The 20,193-nt window shown below is 36.6% G+C and overlaps 1 protein-coding gene across 4 annotated transcripts in view; it reads left to right on the forward strand.

Annotated features, from left to right (window-relative positions):
* The window catches only part of GRID2 (glutamate ionotropic receptor delta type subunit 2), a 1,500,723-nt gene that overhangs the window by 1,321,345 nt on the left and 159,185 nt on the right, over positions 1-20,193 (forward strand). The window lies entirely within an intron of this gene.

Genomic DNA, 20,193 nt, shown 5'->3' on the forward strand with positions numbered 1-20,193 from the left:
ATACATGAGATTTTGTCATGGAAATCAAGGCGACAGCTTATTAAGACATGATATCCATTTTCAAATAAGAATATACTATCATAAAGGGATGGTTTACAATGGAAGATTTTTAAATGTATGTTTTAGAGTAATAAAGCATATGAAATACGTGGGCCTGAAAAGAATGCACAAACATTACTGCATTTCCTTCTATCTTCTACCAAACAAGCTTGGATCTAAAACAGATTAGTATCTTCCACATAGAAGTATATTACATTTTATATTGAAAGTACATTTTGTTCATTTTCTAGATTTTCTTCTACCCATTTTCTAGAAGTTAATGACAGTTCAAGAGGGCAGTTTCAGAGAGTTTGAAGGCTCTAAGTTTCAAACTAGTTGAGTTATATTTCTCTGAATTTTAGGATAACAAAAAAGCCAAAGGCATTTTGTATGTATGTTCTTTTTAAAGACCCAAAAATCAGTTGTTCACAATTTATGTCCTAACTCCTCCATTAGCTAACTATAAAAATCTAAATCTCTCTCATGACACGCAAAATGAAGTCAGATTAATTCTAAGGTCCTGTATGAGTCAGCTTTTTGGTGTAGCAAACAAGTCCAAAGTATTAGTGATTTAGAAGAGTTACTTCTCATTCATGAAACAAGGCTATAATTTGGCTGTGTTCTGCTGCAAGCTGTGGGTCAGCTGCAGTCCTGCTCTGTGCAAGCTTCTCATTTCAAGGCCCAGGCTGAAGAAGCAGCCCTATCCGGGACGTGCTGTTCTCATTCCAAAGAGCAGTTGCAAAAGAGGCTGGCAGAAACCTGCAGTGGTTCCTGTGCGTCTTTGCTTGGATGTGGCATATGTTCCATCTGCCCACAGACCACAAACCAAAGCAAATCTTACGGCCAAGACCAAAATCAATGGAGTGGGTCAATGTGCTCCACATCAGGAGAAGGAGCGAGTAAAGAATTATAAACAGGCTGGATGCAGTGGCTCATACCTATAATCCAGGCACTTTGGGAGGTCGAGGCAGGTGGATCACTTAAGACCAAGAGTTTGAGACCAGCCTGGCCACCACGGCAAAACCCCAACTCTACTAAAAATACAAAAATCATCCAGGTATGGTGGTGCATGCCTATAATCCCAGCTACCTGGGAAGTCGAGGCATGAGAATCACTTGAGCCCGGGAGGTGGAGGTTGTAGTGAGCGGAAAGTGAAATACACATGCTTTAACTGGGAAGCAAAATACTAAGCAATCAAAATACATTTATTTATGAGCAAATGCTAAGAGGAACAAACTGCAAAAATCAATTATACCATAGGGAATCTATCTGTAAAGCACTTGGCATCTAGTTGGAGATACAAGACCCATGCATGAGAAACAAAGGACAATGCAGACATTTCTATAAACGTGTGCTGGCATGTATGTATATAATATCAGTATTGTTTATTTATATCATTTTAAATTGTGTAGTCAAGGTATTGAAATAATTGAACAGCATACAGAATAGTTAAACAAAGGAAAATGAGTGAAAGCTCACCACAGAAGGTTAGCCTGGAACTTGACGTTGATGAATTCGTAATGAATAGTTAGGCTGGAAGGAAAAAAATAGATAATTCTGGAATAAATAATAAATGCTACGGAATAGAAGTAAAAGAGAGCAGCATGTATTGAAAAATAATGAGGATATTAAGATAATATGAAATAAAATCTGAAGTTTGTAATTTATACTTTAGGCCACAGTAGCTTACAAAAGCCGATTGTCCATCCTGGAGCCCAGAAGTGAAATGATGAAGGTGACATTAAGGGAAGGCTAATCTAGTTTTAATGTGAAGGATGGAATCTAATTGCCAAAGACCAGATCAAACCTGCAGGCATGAGATAATGAAGGCCTGGTCTAGAATTGGGCAAGGGGAATAAGAAGGAACAAACAGAAGAGACCCTTCTAAGGGAAGAAATACACCACTGCTTTTAATTTAGTTGTGTGGACTGAAAAGCATAACAGGATCAAAGGGGATTCAGGGTTTCGTGGTGAAAGACCGGCAGAAACATTTAATGAATCCTTAACATTACTCAGATAGTTGCAAAAAGGATTATTGATTATTTATTAGTTATGGTTAATTGGCTTTTTCATTACTAAAGATGTTCTTGGTTTTCAGACTTGATTTTCTGGATATTTTAAAAATTGTACTTTAAGCTCTGGGGTACATGTGTACATCCCGCAGGGTCGTTGCATAAGGACATACATGTCACGGTGGGTTGCAGTCTACGTCCCTGCATTGCCTACATCAGGCATTTCTCCCAGTGGTTTCCCTCCTCAGCCTCCCCACCCCCTTGCTGTCCCTTCCCTAGCCGCCTACCCCCCACCCTACCCGAGTGTGTGACATTCCCCTCCCTGTGCCCATGTTTTCTCGCTGTTCAACACCTGCCTGTGAGTGAGAACATGAGGTGTTTGGTTTTCTGTTCTTGTGTCAGTTTGCTGGGAATGATGGTTTCCAGATTCATCCATGTCCCTACAAAGGACACGAACTCATCATTTTTTATGGCTGCAGAGTATTCCATGGTGCATATGTGCCTGTAAAAAATAATGCATGAGCATAATAGTAATTTAAAGATTTTTTAATAAATCACACCAACTGTTCCATTTCTTATTAGTCCTGTGGTGCTTTACCTAACAAAGATTTTAATTCTCAGAAAATGTACTCTAGTGAAGTGAACTGCTAAAAAGTAATTTTAAGCATTGAGCATTATTTTTCCTTTGTTTGCTATGCAGTATAGATGTTGGAAGTTTAAATTGTTCCTTTCTGTGGAGTTTCTTGGTAATGACCCCCTGCATCCTGATTCCCTGGACGTATGGATAAAGGGCGAGCCAGGAAAGAAGCAGGATCTGGCGTCAGTGTGCCAGTTCATCTCTTTATACACATGTGCCACATTAAGTTATCACCCAAAACCTCTTACTAAATTCACAAAATATTTGCATGTGTTCCATTTTTTATACCTGTAAGAAAAAGGAGATCTTCCCTTTTCATTAACTGATTTTAAAAATTATAAAGATCATCAAATTTAACCAGTTTAGTACATTCTGGTCAATATGTTTGATATATCAGCATCCAGGCACATTGATTAAACTAAATCACTTATTACTATTGTGATTATTTTCAATGAAAATGACAGTATACTGGGTGATTTTTTTTTTTTTTTTTTTTTTGAGACGGAGTTTCGCTCTTGTTACCCAGGCTGGAGTGCAATGGCGCGATCTCGGCTCACCGAAACCTCCGCCTCCTGGGTTCAGGCAATTCTCCTGCCTCAGCCTCCTGAGTAGCTGGGATTACAGGCACGCGCCACCATGCCCAGCTAATTTTTTGTATTTTTAGTAGAGACGGGGTTTCACCATGTTGACCATGGTTGGTCTCGATCTCTCGACCTTGTGATCCACCCGCCTCGGCCTCCCAAAGTGCTGGGATTACAGGCTTGAGCCACTGCGCCCGGCCTGGGTGATTTTTTAATAATTCAATATTACTTTTCAGGTGACTACATTTCTGTAACACAACTTCTAAAATATGATACTTTAATATGTAATAAATGTTAGTATGTAGAATAAAAACTATATAGTGATACAGTAACTACATTTATTATCTGCTACCTGCCAAATGTCTCAGATGTTTACATATTTCATTGGCACTTTGGAACAATCACATGAGGTATTGCACATTTGCTCATTATAGCATTGCTTATTAGTGCATGACTGCTATGCCACAAGTATATACACTGAGTGGAGGGGTCTGCACCTGGACAAGCACTGGATTCAGTTTAGGGGACGAGGGGTGTAGTGATACACTCACTTGTACAACTGTATGTGAACAAACACACATAGGAATGACTTCAAGGAACCAGTAAATGCTATAATTTATCTAACTGTAGAAATTGCTAGAAGAGTTTTGCTTCCTTTTGTGTCCTTTCTGCCCAAAAACTAGATAAATTGGCCGCAGAAGTTAAAGTCAGTCTTCTTTATTCTTTGTCATCAGATGTGTGTGTTTGTGTGGTGAATAAGGCTTGCAATGAATTCTCTACCTGACACTATTTGTCATCAGATATTTTATGTGGTCTTTGTAACTTCTTCATTTAAAAAAATTTAGTCATATGTTGTCTCATTAAAGGCATTTAAGAATGAAGAAAACGGAATTTTTCCGATTGACTTCATTGTGCAATTAATAAAATTAAGTCCAGTGATGACCTCAGAATCTTAACCATGCAGAAAGCTAAAAGGATAACCAAAAAGTATGAGCTCACCTCTGTTCTCAAATTTTAGTGGCTATCAGGAAGAACTAATGCATTAGGTTAATTTTATAGTTCATCCTTAAAGAGGTCACATTTTGCTTATTGGCTTCTAATCCCTAAACTTGCGTTCTGGAACTACCCAGAGTCACAAAAACAATTACATGTTCCCAGTTACATGGAGAATAATTTTTCTTGGATTCCTGATAGTGACACATATATAAACAACTGTTCAAACTAATCACAGAATTTGAGAACTTTTAGAAATGGAATTAACAGTAGCTATCCTCTTTTTGACAGGGATGAAAGTAGTCCACGGGAATAAATAAGTTGCTCAGAATCACAAAAAAAAAAGCAGTAAAAGTGGAAAAATCTTAAAATTTCTGATTTCATATCCAGTTTTCTGGTCACCATACATTCTATCTTCCCTTATATCTCTTCTAAAAGCATATGTGAATATCAGGCTTATATTCTTATATTGTCCTTACTGTGTGCTGGACCCTGAGCTCCTACACATAACTTGGGAGGCAAGTACTGTTGCTATCCCAATCTTACGGATACAGAAACTGGGGCATCAGGAAGCAAAGTAACTTGTGCAAGTTCACGAAGCTCTTGATTATTAGAGCTGAGATTCAAACCCAGAAAGGCTGGCTCCAAAAACTGGATCTCTTAATCACTCTGTTATACTGCTTTTCACAAAAACGACACACACTTTTAGCAAGTGTGTTTCAAATAAACACTTAAAGATTCTCTCTCTCTCTCTCTCTCTCTCTCTCTCTCTCTCTCTCTCTTTCTCCTCTCTCTCTTTCTATGTCTCTCTCTCCACCCCCTACAGATGCAAGTGTGCACACACACAGACATACAAAGAGTAGAAGTAATCACAATCCTTGATACTTCACCAATACTTTCATTATCAGTCCGTAAATAGCTACTTTTATTCATTTATTTGATTATTTTTAAACTATTTAGTTGTAGTCTTTTTTTACTCCACTGCAATGTTAATTGTTAGAATATTTAGTGCTTTACTTTTTATTTTTACTTGGATTCAAAAAGAGAACATTAAACCTTTAACCTCCCTCTATCTTAATATTTCTTACACTTTACCTCTTGGGTGCTACGTCCTGTTGGTAAGCTCCTGAGCTCCTTGAATTCCAGCATGTGTTTTTACATCTCTAGAGCCTACTTTCTTGTTTAGTGTGCAGTAAGCATTCAATAATTATTTGATACATGAATAAAAAAATCTACTTAACTTTTTGGCTAAAGATCAGCCCATTGACTTACAGCCCGATAAACATCTGTGTTTTTTGTTTGCTTGATATTTTCTAAAGTCTTCCTTTTTATCATAATTTTTTTTCTCTCTTGGTTTCCATAATTTTTCATCCAATCAATAAAAAAGCTAAGAAGAAAAAGAAAACAAACACAGCACCTGCTGACTCTTCTTTCCAACTCCCTGCTGTAAGAATTTTTATGCTTTCATTCCCACAAGGAAAGTAAAAAACATTCCTTTAACTTGAAAGCATAGAACTCTAATCTTTTAATTCCCCAACTGGAGTAAGGTGCTTTCCAAGCACTCTGTTCACTTTTCAGAAAGGTGAAAAAAGCAGCTCCCATTGATTGCTCACTTAGTGGCTTCAGGATTGGCTTAAGCTCTATTCAGCTGGTTAAAATAATCTCTCAGAAAGGTACTTAAAGCCAGAAGTTAAACAGTTCATTAGCTTCCCTTTATAGGTGCAAAATATAAACTAGCCCGAAGCTCTGAGAACGGAAGGGAAGTTACCAAGACATACTTGTAAACATTAAGCAATATGAAAGTATACATTAAACTATATAGTATAGACAATACTTGCAGAAAAAGTTTTAAGGAAAAGGAAATCAGCGAAAGGTAGAATAAAAAAGTTTACTAGACTTGAGCTGGGAGAATTCAAGAATAAATCAAATTTGGATATGAGAATGAACAGGTGTAGGTAGAATTCTCAGGAAAGCATGAGAAATTCACATAAATGAAGACAGTCATCCTGTATTGAAAGGATGATACAAAGGAACAGTTTGATTGGAGATAATATCAGTCGAGGGATTTAGGTAAGAAACTAAAATGGAATGTGATAGAGTATCAACAGCTGCTACTTATTAAGCATCTACTATGCTAAACACTTGATATGTTTCATACACTGCTTGTCACAACTCTGTGCATTGCATTTCATAAATTTCGGGAAACCGGGGCTCCGACTTAGTATCTTACAAATTCACACAGCTAATGACAGGCAGATCTAGGACTCAGGTTTGAGCTTGTGTCCTTCCTCAGCATCTTCCACCAGTTTTGTGGGGCTCTGAGAAGAGAGGAATATCTGTACAGAGGAGCATTTGAGGAGTCTGAGGTGTTAAGTTAGCTTTTAATTGAAGAAGACCATTTGCAAGGCTGCTGGAGTATTCCAGCTGGGAAGCAGGAAGCATACTACAAAATAACAAGGAAAAAATGATTTTTTAAAAAAGTTAAGTTTGGAGAAGGAGTAGGCAGAACTTGGTGAAAAATCAGAGAAGCGCATAGAATCCAGGAGCCTGAATGAGAAAGGCTGTGCAGATTTAAGTGGCAACAAACAGCCCCCTCTTTTTCCTACTTCTTCCAGCTCTCCTACTTCTCCTTCTTGATCATCTATTAGAAGTTTGTATCAGCTCTATTTCATCATTTTTAGAAAGGCAGCAGTTATTTAATTATAATCATTTACTTCCCAGTAAATAAATATTTATAAGAACCATTCAGCCTATTGATTTCTGTTTTGTTGTTGCTCACATAACAGTCACATATCCTTATTAGTATTGTTCTTCTCTCTCACTGCACATCAGAAATTTTTTAACTGTATATATATATATATATATATTTGTATGTTTTATTTAATTCTGTGTGTGTGTGTTTGTGTGTGTGTGTGTGTGTGTGTGTGTGTGTATCACCAACATCAGCTGGTTTCATTGTATCCACACTTTCTGTTCCAGATCAAGAAAACAAGATAATTAAGATAGGCAGATAATTAAGAAAGGAAAACATTTGAAGAGTCTCAAAACAAAAGCAAGAAAGAGGACATCGAAGGTTCACTCTCAAAGGAAGACAGGAGTAGGATGCTATAATAATATATCTGTTATATATTTATACATATATTTTTGTTTTAAAATAATAACATTTTATCCTATAAGATGTGAAAAAAAATTATTTTCTTTTCTCATATAATACACATCTATTTAAATAAGGACTAGCCTCTGGAATCTATACAAAGGAATATGCGATTCCTATTTCAACGCAACCCCCTCTTTAAAACATCTGTTTTAAATTTAGAATTTTTAACTTAAAGAACTTCAATAAAAAAGAAAAATCAGTAAGCTTATTTGTCTATCATTCTTTTTCTGCTTCCTGAATCCTTGTGAAGCTATTTTTATGACAAATATCCTATGAGTTTTACCAAACACCCTGATTGCTACTTCTAGTGGAGAATCTAAATAATTTACATTTATTTTAGAGTTTAGTCTAAATAGATGAGAGAGTAAGTATAGTTAGTGATATTTCCAGTATGTGAATATTTCAAAAATATTTATGAGCTCTGTATGATTTCAGATTAGTTTTATTAATCTTGCCAAGCTTTGGCCAAATTTTTAACAATTATAAACCTTTACTCTTAAGATGGCATTCTCACTGCTACACATAAACCTAGCCATCAAACTGCAACCCCATGGGGTAGATTTTTAAGTGATACAAATTTTAATTCTCCTTGTACTGAGTCATACAGCATTTGGGGAACACTATATTTGAGATACAACAGTACCCTTTATGAACAGGCGTCTTTATTAGACTTTTCTGAGATAAGTCCTGAGGTACAGGGAAGATAAATGACTAGCTCAAGGTGCAAGGCAATATTTCAGCTGGATAACAAGCCCGTGACACTGGACCAAGCTGCTTTTCAAGCAGCGTGTATGATCAGTGTTTTTACAAATAAGATTTATGCTGTTTCTAGATCTCAGTAAATATTGTTTCTTCAAAAAACCGTTGGTTTACGAAAGGATAATTATACTGATATAAGCTAGGTGTTACTAAAGGCTTTTTAACAAAATATTCTAGAACTTAAAACCACAAATTTGCATTGCACTTGAAAATATAGACACACACACGCATACACACAGACACATACACACACACACGCACACACACACACACTCTCCAGAGTAATTATAAGACTCTCTCAAAAACTTTTGTATTCTGTTATAGTTAAATCACATTTTTAACATTCAAAACACTCATTCTACTCAACAAATATAGCCTCAAGACACTTTCTGCTGTTTGAAAAACTGTCTACTTTTAAAAGGAAAATTTGATGTCATCAAAGATAATCAAAGAACATGCTACTTTTTCATAGACCCTTAAAATATTGTAAGCAGAGTGACATCATGGGAATAAACGTGTGGGCTTACATGATAATTATGTTGATAGAAGAAACACTTATAGATTCTGAGTCCTGAGTGAGCCTTTGGCATGCATTTATATAACTAATATTTCAAATGTGGAACCAAGAAGGGAAGTGGGGTGGCCTGCCCAGAGTATAACCCTTGGTTAAAAACATGCACTGGAGACCACTAGTCCAGATTCCCAGTCCAGTGTCCCATCCCCTGCGCTGTTCTGCTAGTCCTTTTGTTTTTAAGAAATCTGTCTTTATTCCTAAAATTTACCAGTGAAATATATGTTTTCACAAACATAGTCATGTCAATATATGACATAAAGGAGCAGGAATATTCATTAGGAAATACATTCAACAGGTTCATAAACATAAGTAGAACATCTGTTTAAAAATTGTCATTGCTTCACAGACACAAGAAAAGGTAGCACAAAGATGAACAGAGTGCTTAGTGTTCTCTAGCTTATAAAGAAACTATGCTGTAGCCTAAAATAGTAGTCAGCATTCATTGAAAACTCACCAGGTGCTAAGTATCACTATAAAGGCCCTAACTATGTTAAATAATTTAATTCTCACAATAAGTTTGTAAGAGAAATATTATTGTTAGCTTTATTTTAAGTAGAGTCTTTAACTTGTAGCAAACGAAGATGAGAGGGAGGGAAAATATTTCAGTATCCTCCCATAACTTTCAATTTTCAGTATATTTACTTCTCATCAGCTGATGCAAGACAGCTTCAGTTTCAGATGAATCTGTCCCTCTCTGTAATGGAGGACCCTTTGGTAGTCACATACTGTTTGAGTTTCTGAAAATATTCTGCACTGCACTTAAACTAAAATGCCTGTCCGCATTTTAATATGAAGGAAGGCAGCCATGCCAGCAGTCATGAAGAGGAAACTAAGTCAAAGGAACAATTTTTTTACAGAAGTGAAAACTAAGTCACAGAAACGATTTGTAATTTTCTGAGATCATAAAGCTAATAAGTGACAAAGCCAGGCTTTGAACCCATGCTGTCAAAGTCTATATTATCCTGGCTCATATTCTCACATGTGCTAATGCTGGAAAGGGATAATAAGCATCTAAATTGTCTTCATGACTGGTGGCATGGCTGCCTTCCTTCATATTAAAATACTGATGGGCATTTTAGTTCAAATGAACTGCAGAACATTTTCAGAAACTTAAACAGTATGCCAATACCAAAGGGTCCTCTATTACAGGGAGGGACAGATTCATCGAAATTGAAGCTGTCTTGCATCAGCTGACCAGAAGTAAATATACTGAAAATTGAAAGCTATCAGAAGATACTGAAATATTTTCCCTCCCTCTCATCTTCTTTTGCTACAAGTTAGTTTAAGATACTACTTAATCAAAACCTTAATTCTTCCTTCATGGAAGTTTTAATTCATCATTACATTTTAATTGGTGGAATTCATAATTGCCTCTAATCTATCTCATTTCATAGTTCTTTGAGCAGCTCAAATAAACTAACATCATAATTGGTCAGACTGTCTACTCATATGTTAAATGTTTGCAAATATAAAACAGAATATGTTACTTCTAGACATGAATTATGGCTAAGATAAAAATATAAGAATTTTTATATGGAATAAGAGCCATGATCCCATATAGCCCAAGTAAGTCTAACATAAGCACTAATGATTTCTGTCTTCATGAACATAGTTCTCTATTTTAACACCAATTTTAAAAAGAGAAAAATATACCTTGATGTGTTCATTTACGTTTTTCCATAATAATCCATTCTGCTTCTGTCATTTTATAAAGCTATTTATTTTTGAAATGTTAGTAACTAATGAAAATGATCAAAATCCAACATGTTTTTACTTTGTCAATTACTGGCCTAAGAAAACATATGTGAAACTTGCATCTTAAGGATATTTTTACCAGTGTTCCATGAGAATGGGACATGGTGTGACAGAAAGGGGCTGGCACACTAAAAAACTGTGGTGAGATTTCGACTTTGATGAGGTTTTTAATCTTTCTCCAAAATAGTTATTTTGATAGTAAAATTTTTGTTCTGATGATTTTTCTCAATTTTCTGTGTATTTTCCGTTAATGAACCAAGATCCCTGTAGTACTTCCTGTAAAAACCATCATGGCCCTTCTAGGGAGCCTCTTATATTCTTTGTGCTAATCAACACGAATTTTACTAGTATTGATTTCTTCTTTTCTGCATGTTTTTAGCAACTGCAGAAATTTGCCAAGCAAATTACTTCTCAACCAGGATGTATTCAGTAAAGTGACCCAAAATCTTTCATTAAGGTCGATGAGAAAATAGCCTAGGACTTAGAGGCTGTAAATATCAGACCAGCCTGACTCAATTTAAGACAAGGGGAATCACTGAAGGATTTAGTAAATCCTAGCCATAATCAGAAGTGTGCTTTTGGATCAGTTTGAAGAAAATAGATGCAATGAAATAAAAGGAATTGACTAAATTAGAGAGTATCAGTTAGTAGGCCATGCTGTATCTATAACGTCTCCAAGAAGGCAGAGATTTCTGTCTGTTTAATTCAGAGATGTATTCCAAAGCACCTGGAAGAAAGCCTAATACATAATAGCTGTTTGATAAATATTAATTGAGTGAAAAAAATCCGTGAATGAATGCCCTAGGCAAAGTCAAAGGCCTGACCTGGAGTGAATGGAATAGAAATGAAAGAGAAGGAAAAAATATTATGAACTTGGTGTTGGGCATCAAATGGACACAGAAATCGAGGGAAAGTGGGGCCAAAATTATTTTGAAATCCTTGGCCTCACTGGCTGGGAGACAGAGAAGTCATTAACAAAAGAGAAGCCAGAAGAGGAAACTGGTTTGAGAGTGAAAGCGCTAATTTTGGTCTAGGTATGTTGAACTTGGGGCACTGGAGGATCATATACCCATATAAAGAAATGTCAGTAATATGACAAAGAAATGACAAAGTAAGGTGGGAATTTGAGAGTTGAGATTTACTCAAAGTAGTTAACAAAATATTAAAGAAAATATTAGAGAAAGTTGTAAGATTATAGTCTCAAATCTTTTGGAAAGCCAAAAAGTTTTTAGTAACTTAGGGAACAGGCTGAAGGCAGCCTGATTCCTACCTTAGAGCTTTAAGTCATAAGGTGAAGATTAAAGACAATAAAGCTTCCCGAGTTAAGTCTGTTTACCCCACATTCCTTTGTCTCTACTGTTTACTATGTAAACTTTCTGCCAGATAGCCCTCTGAGAAAGAAGTCCAAAGATTACCCTTTAATACTGTTTACTCTAAGCTCCAGAACCAAAACCTTTTATCATTTGTAAAAGCACTCTTTCAACCATGTTAATTATCCTCAAGCGTGTTAATGTAGAAACTCTGTTATTAAATCTATACTAAATAAATGGGAAGAGGAACAAAAAGTAGAAGTCAGTTAGCTGCAATTGCCTTCTAAGAGCAGCTGACATCTCCCTAACCCACTCAATTCACAGTATTCTAGAGTGTAAATGTATTTATTCATCCACCGCTAAGTGAAAGTCTGCAGGACAGACCTCTGCAAGTAGTGATCAACGTCTCATTTGAGGGAGAGGCTTGAACAACCTCTCCATTGAGATAGTAAAAACCAGAGACAGCCCATGGAAAGGGCATAGAGATAAAGAGAAAAAAGGCTGAGGCAAAAACTTGTTTTCAAATGTCTTTTTTCTGCTTTCCTGTTCTTTCCATTCCATGGTCACAAACCTAATTGAATCTCTTAGCACATCGTGTTTGCCTGTCTCCTGGAAACCGGCCATTCTTTTCTCTCCAGACTATTCACATCTAATATGTTCTGTGGACCTCAGGTCATGACCACCCTCAGCATAAGCCTTCTCTAGTAAATTCAGCTCTTTATTAGATTTCCATATTTTATCTTCTTTGTACCACAGATGTCACATTTTTGTTAATTAATCACTTTTTGTGTTCATACTTGACATTTCAAATATGTTCTAAATTCTTAGCTTGCGAAGAATTACAAAATCTCTTATACTTCCTTTTTGCCTTCCATAATAAAGTAGATGTTTAATGAATTTTTGTTAATAATGTTTGAGGGGGAAGAAAGACAATCCTATCCTCACTCACTATGACTACTAAGCCAAGCAGCTTACTAGAGATTAGAATTCATGTTCATTCAATCAGTAAATACTTATTGGAGCAATTACATAGTGCTTGAAACTCTTTTGTTTATCTAGAGATAACATAGTGAACAAGACTGACAAGATTATTGCTTTCCTGGAGCTTACATTTTTCTAGAAAGTCAGAGGAAGACACAAACAATAAGAAAACAAATAAATGCGATAATCTCATACTGGAAAATTTGCCTTAAAGAAAAATAACTGAGACAGAGAATAAAGATAGATCAGTGTAGGGTGGGACACAGAAGACTGTCCAAAGGAAAGAACATTTTATTACAATCTTGAATGGAAAATTTGGAGGAAGAGTATCCAATGCATAAGTAACCACAGATGTAAAAGCCCTGAAGTGGGAACAAGCTGGGAATGTTTAAGAAATGGCTAGGAGGCCAACGCGGCTCAAAGAGAGGGAAGAAACAAGACAGTCATATGAAAGGAAATTAAAGAGTTAATTGAGCCCAAATATACAATAGAACCTTGCAAAACAGAGTGAAGACTTAAGAGTTTTTTCTAATAACAAAGACAGCCATTGGAAATTTTTAAAGAAGCGTGTATTACCTCTGCCTCTTAACATAGAGAAAGATACATGGTGAGAAGGAGCAAGTGCATCAGAGACAGCGAGCAAGAGTGAATGCAGTAAGAGAAGTTACGAAGCCGGTGCAGATGATGGCTTAGTCTATAGGGTGGTGTAACTGAGATGTAAAAGCGGCAGCTTCAGTCTATCATAGTTGTGAAACTGATAGGACTGGAGACTGTTTGGATGTGATATGAGGGGTGAGGTAAAGAGAGAAATCAGGATAAGCTTATTTTCTGAACAAATTGATGGATGGTGGTATCATGAATTGAGCTTGTCAAGCATGAACCCAAAGTAGGTTAATAAACAAGAAAAATTAATACCTCAGTTTTGGGTTTAGTAAGCTTGAGATTTTTATTAGACAGATTAAGTTATATTGTAATAGATGTATAAATGTGAAATTCAGGAAAAGATAAAAATTACAATTTGAAAGGTAGAAGGTACTAGGTTATGAAAGATTTATGTGTTAGGTGAGGGACTTTGAGCTTCTTGATGTTAGAGATTACTTTAGTAGTTATTATCAAGGAGTGCTTAAATGACCTGGGATAGACACTGAAGCCGGTGGGAAGAGAAACAAAGTAGAAAAAGGCACCTTTTTATCAAGTTCCTAAATTTTAGGAATGAGAATGGCAAATGACTTAGTTATATGCTTTTGACTGAAAGAAAGGAAATCTGAAATCAAATGTTTCCTAAGAAATTTATCTCACATAGCAACCCTTTTTTTTTTTTTTTTTTGACATTGAGTCTTGCACTGTCACCTGGGCTGGAGTACAGTGGCACGTTCTTGGCTAACTGCAACCTCTGCCTACCAGGTTCAAGCAATTCTCCTGCCCCAGCCTCCTGAGGAGCTGGGATTATAGGCATCCACCACCACACCTGGCTAATTTTTTGTATTTTTTAGTAGAGACAAAGTTTCACTATGTTGACGAGGCTGGTCTCGAACATCTGACCTGACCTCGTGATCCACCCACCTTAGCCTCCCAAAGTGCCAGGATTACAGGCATGAGCCACTGTGCCTGGCCATCACATAGCAACATATTTAAGGATAGAATGGGCTCCATGGTTGCTCAGTTCAGAGGTTCAACAGGACAATGTTCTCAAGAACAAAAGTTCTTCTCACCTCTATACTCATCTATCCGTGGTGAGTATGACAGGACTGTCCTTAGGCAGACCTGCCTTGTGACAGAAGTATGCTGACAACAGAAACAGAGGTAATATAGTCCCTTGTTCTCGTTCAGGAGAAATGTCTCCTCTCAAGCAGAAACAGATAAATAAAACTCTTTCTCTTTTACTTAATTAGTGCATCTTAGGTGATGTGTTTACCCAAATCAGTTGATCTTCTTTGGTCACATGTTTACCCACGGAGTGAGCAGATCCACCCAAGAATATACACTGACGACCTTGACTGTGTCTCTGATGGGGTGGAAGAAATGTTGAAAGGTATACTATTACATTCCCTACAAGTAAAGAAAGAATTGATAGATCATAGAAAATATAAGGAACAAATGAAAAAGCATTAACACCCATAATAAAATAGCTATCAGTTATTGCACATTTATTAAGTGCCAGCTACTCTTCTGAAGTTTTTACATGGACTAACGCCTTTAGTCCTTATAACACACCAGGAGAGCTACTATTATTATTTCATTTTATAGTCAAGGAAACTGACACATAGAGTAACTAAAGTTGTAGTTTACAAGTGGCTGAGTTAGAATCCAGATAAACCTGATATCAGATGTCATGCCCTTAATCAGTTTGCTCTAGTTACGTGAAAATAGAAAGAGTGATGATAGCATAAACTCAGTTGGAAAATTTTAAACAGGAGCATGAGAAGGGGGATTGTGTGACAAGGAAGAGTATAATGTTGGTTTAGCTATGTTGAATTTGTAGAGACAGCAAGAAGTCAGAAAACTGTGGAATGTATGAGACAGGTGGTTGGGTGAGATGGAGGAGAGAAATATAGATGTAGGATTTATCAATAGAAAGTGAAAAGGAGAAAAATAAGAGAAACTATTTTCAGAGAAAAGGGAACCAAGTCCCCAAGGACTGATACTAGTGAAAAAAGAGGAAGAGGCTGTAATAAAGAAGTGACTAGAAACATGTCTCATAACTAATGACAGCAAACTATGAAATCTGTACATCCTCAAGACCTTGAGCAATCTCTGTACAAAGCCATTGTTGAATGGCTATTTCTTAAATGAGTTAATAAACAGCTGCTAGAGACTGCATCAGCTCATCCTATGGTTCTTCACTCTAACACAGGGTTCTCCATTTTTAGCCAAGCATCAGGAACCTGAAGGCTCTGTTAAAACACATTTCTGGGCTCCATCCTTAGAAGTTCTGATTTAGTAGGCATGTATAATTATTATTTCTAATAAGTTCCAGGTGATGCTGTGCTACTGATCTAGAGCTAGTCCACATTTTGAGAACCACTCTCTTAATACATGGTTTTTGACTTCCTTACTCTTATTCTCTCCCTTGCATCTTTTTCTTCCTTCTTTATTCTCTTATTTTTTCAGTATTTTTGGATTTCATATGCAAACACATACATTTCTACTATATTATTTTATTTAATTCTTGGAAAACATCACTAAGAGAATGATTATTGTGCCTGTCTTATAGATTGTAAAACAAAGGCTTCGCACAAAGGATAAATACTTAGGTATTGAATAAATAAACCTAAATTATACAACACAACATTCAAATTTCTTTTTGAATTCATATTCCCCAGTTCCACTTCTTTCATTTATTCTACACGATCAACCATGAGATCATGTTCAACAACCAAAATCATTTTTATAACAATTATTTTGACCATATCAAACAATTTTAAAAATCTGTGTTTGTTGTTCTTTTTCCTCGATAGAATTCTTCTTAATGATTGTCTCATTTCTCTAACTTGGCCTAATGTCTCAAACAGTGCTTTGCCTATAGGAAATCAACAAAATGGTGTTAACTAGCGCACTGGGTAGCAGCCTTCCCCAGTTCACCTAGGCCAACATCCTACTTGGCCACTCCCCTTGTGAAAAGTATAGTTCCATTTATTTTTTTCTTTTATTAACATCATAATTCTTTGACAATAAAAACTTCACCTTTTATCGTCGTTAAAGCTTGTTTGATTTTCATGGAGGGTGAAGAAGAACTTACTAAGAAAAGTTTTTTTCACTTAAAGAAAGAAAACAAGTCTCCTGCTATACTCCCAAGGCTATAGTCCTAGTGCTTTCTCCCTGCATCACACCATAAAGTCTATAGGTCTCTTGATAACTTAAAACCACAGAACCATAAACTTGAAACTAAGAGTGATAGTTTATCATCTGTTTCAAAACCATCTTTATCCAGGTCAGTGTGAGGAAACAAAGTCCCCAAGAGGAGAGATGAATGAGCCGGAGTCGTACAGGTACAGCCTGACAGAGTTAGGATTACAGAAAATCCCAGATTTCCCTATTTTCAGTCGTGTGTGATTCTTTCTATCGCATAACTTTATAACCCTAAAATCCTAGTCCATGTGCAAAACATTATGATGTTCAGAAAGTGACTAGCTACGTAAGTTTTGAATCAGGCACTATGAAGATAAAAAAGAAAAACAGAATAGATAAAAAAGGATCCTATAATGTTCCTCCCCATCTCACTTTGTATATGACTTCTCCCACCACCATTCCGCCCACCCAGCCCCTGCCATCTCCATTCGAAGGCACTAGGCCACTCTGGGTGCCTACTTCTGTGAGGGCCTTGATTCCTAAGCTCACACTTCCTCTGGTTAACACCTACTCATTTTCCTATTTCACTTTAACTAGCCTGCCCATAAGGTGAAATTGAGCGATTTTTACTGCCAACTTCCAGTGCGTTTCCAGAGACAGAGAGCAACCCTAAGGGGTTACTTTCTGTTCCCAAATTCATTGGAAAGTGGGGAAAAAAAATAAGGACAAAATCATTAGATGTTAACTCAATGACTTCAATTAAAAGAACTGTCACCTTTTTCTGAGATTATATCCTTTTTATATTTGGGGAATTATATGTTCTGTTAGTTATGAAAGAGCATAGATAAAAAAAAAAAAAAAAAAAAAAAAAAAAAAAAACGGAAACTCAACAAAATAAAAATTGAGCAACCTCTGTCAGTCCCTCCAATTTTCTTTCCTGAAATATAGAAGTCTTGGAATTGCATAGCCCTTACTCAAAATTGCTGTGTAAAGGTTCAGGCAGGGAAATGGGACACAAAGATAAGAAATGTGTAACCAACTCACTGTGCAAGACCCTCTGTTTTAATCCCTTTTTAAAGCAATCCAGTGTTTGTATACTGACGTGTGAAACACAAGAGTTTCTAAGCTAATGCTTTTTAGGTTCCTTACATTTAAAAAAAAAAAAAAGTCATTTGGGATGTTTTATGCAGAATGTTATGTCCTAGTTTAAATCTAAGAACTCTTTTGACCTTCAATGCATGTAGAAAAATGTAAAAAATAAATGAGAAAAGCAGCCTGTTCAAAGAAAATCTTTAAAAAATTCTTCCAGCAAAGCTTCTCCTTGTCATCATTGATTAAAATAAGAAGGGGTATAAAAAGAAGGTGTCCCTTGAAATAGCTGTATATACATACTGCAAAAAAAAAAAAAAAAAAAAACACTCTGAAAACAAAGGCTTCTAGAGGCAGCATACTGAATGGAAAATGATCAGACTTGTCTTATTCAGATGTGAAGGTGACTATTGAGGTCTCAAATAGCTATTGTAACCATCCTCTGTAAAATCATTTCTCTCTGAAAACTGGCTACCTCTAGGATACAGATTCTGCATCATCTCACAAAAGATGGTAGGGAAATCCCTTTAGGAAATATTTAAATAATGAGCCAATTTGTACTCCCTTCAGAGTTTCTCCTATCTTTTGCCAACGTTGAAATCCATCTTATCCCTCACAGTGAACAACCAATTGATGTGTTTCCTACAGGTTAGACTGTTCTATTTATTTTCCACCAAAGATGACCTTGTGAATAGGACCATTTTTGTAGGCAGCACAAGAGAGTTAGTCTTTCAATGACATAGTATTTAAAATTCAGGACTGCCAGATTTCACAGGAAGAGTTCCAAAAGGATATGGTCACTCGGTGGAGCTTATGCTGTACACAGCAGATAGGCTTCACAATGAAACACCTGGTAAAGAGCATCTTTGAATCCTTAAGCTTCCCTTTCTTCTGCATCTTTACACTTTGGAAATTCACAAAGCTGCTGTTAGGCAGAGCATTTAATGGGGACCTTGCATCACCTCAATATTCCCACCTGTATGCCTATTCTGATGCAGTCACACTACAGGCCTAATACGAAAAATAACTTTTAAAAGGCAATGAAAATTGAAGTCAACCTAAAAGAAACATACATACTAAAACTGGTAGATTCAGCCATGTTCAAGTTAATGTGAACTGGTTTGCAAAGAGATAGAGAAATATATTACAAACTAGCAGTGTTTCATCCCATTTAACAAGCATTTGTTAGCCACCTACTAAATGCTAGACACTGTGGTAGGCTGTGGAGCTATAGCTTTGAACTATATACCACCGCAACCTCCAACCTCTTGCCCTCTAGATGGAAAGCTGAACAAGTGAATGAGCTGTTTTCTGTTCAGTGTGATAGGTGTTCTGAGACCACAGGGAACCAGTGTATACCTCAGGTGAAAGTATCAGGAAAGCTCCCTGGTGGAATTGATACTGGAAAGATTATTTAAAGAACAATTGATGTTGGATAATGGTATGGGCTAAATTTTTGAAGTCCTAACTTCCAGTACCTCAAAATGTTACTGTATTTGGAAACAGGGTCTTAAAATGTAATTAAGATTTTTAAAAGTCACGGGGCACGCCCTGTCTAATATGACTTGTGCCTTTATAAGAAGAGATTAGAATACAGACATACACAGAGGGAAGACCATGTGAAGACACAGGGAGAAGACAGCCATTTGTAAACTAAAAGAGATGTCTCAGAAGAAATCAACCCTGCCAGCACCTTGATCTCAGACTTCAGCCTCCAGAACTGTGAGAAAATCAATACAGTCATATACCACATAACAGTGTTTTAGTCAATGACAGACTGCATATAAAACAATGGTTCCGTAAGATCATAATACTGCATTTTTATTGTATCTTTTCTACGTTTAGACACACAAATACCTATCATCGTGTTACAATTGCCCACAGTAATTCTGTACAGTAACATGCAATACAGGTTTCAACCCAGGAAGAATAGGGTATGTCATATAGCCTAGGTAAGTAGTAGGCTATAGGGTCTAGGTTTGTGTAACTATACTCCATGATGTTAATACAATGACAAAAATCACCTAAAGAACCATTGCTCAGAACACGTCCCTGTCATTAAGCAACACGTGACTGTGTATCTCGTTCAAGCCAGCCACTCCATGGCACTTGGTTATGGCAGCCCTAGTGAACTAATACAGTCGATGAAGGACAGTAAATGCTAAAAAGAAAGAACTGGAGCAGGAGGCACGACTTCGAATGGAGTATGAATCAGGGAAGTGGCAGCAAATGAGCCTGGGAAGATGCACAAAGGACATGGGAATTTCTTGGCTTCACTGAAAACTGCTGGAGGTGCCTGGCCAGTGTCCAGACTCAGTCCTGAGCATGAGGGGACTCCACCAGAGGTTTTTAAGTGAAATTAAACATAAAAAGCTTACATTTTATAAAATTCACTCTGGCTCCAGTGTTGATTATTAGTTGTCTGAAAGACTCTTAGAAGCTGAGAGACCAGTCAGAAATTTAATCTAGATGAGAGATGATACTCACCTAAAATACGGTGAAAATGGAAAAAAAAAA

The sequence above is a fragment of the Saimiri boliviensis genome, chromosome 3 (genome assembly GCF_048565385.1).
Source record: "Saimiri boliviensis isolate mSaiBol1 chromosome 3, mSaiBol1.pri, whole genome shotgun sequence".
NCBI classification, from domain to species: domain Eukaryota; kingdom Metazoa; phylum Chordata; class Mammalia; order Primates; family Cebidae; genus Saimiri; species Saimiri boliviensis.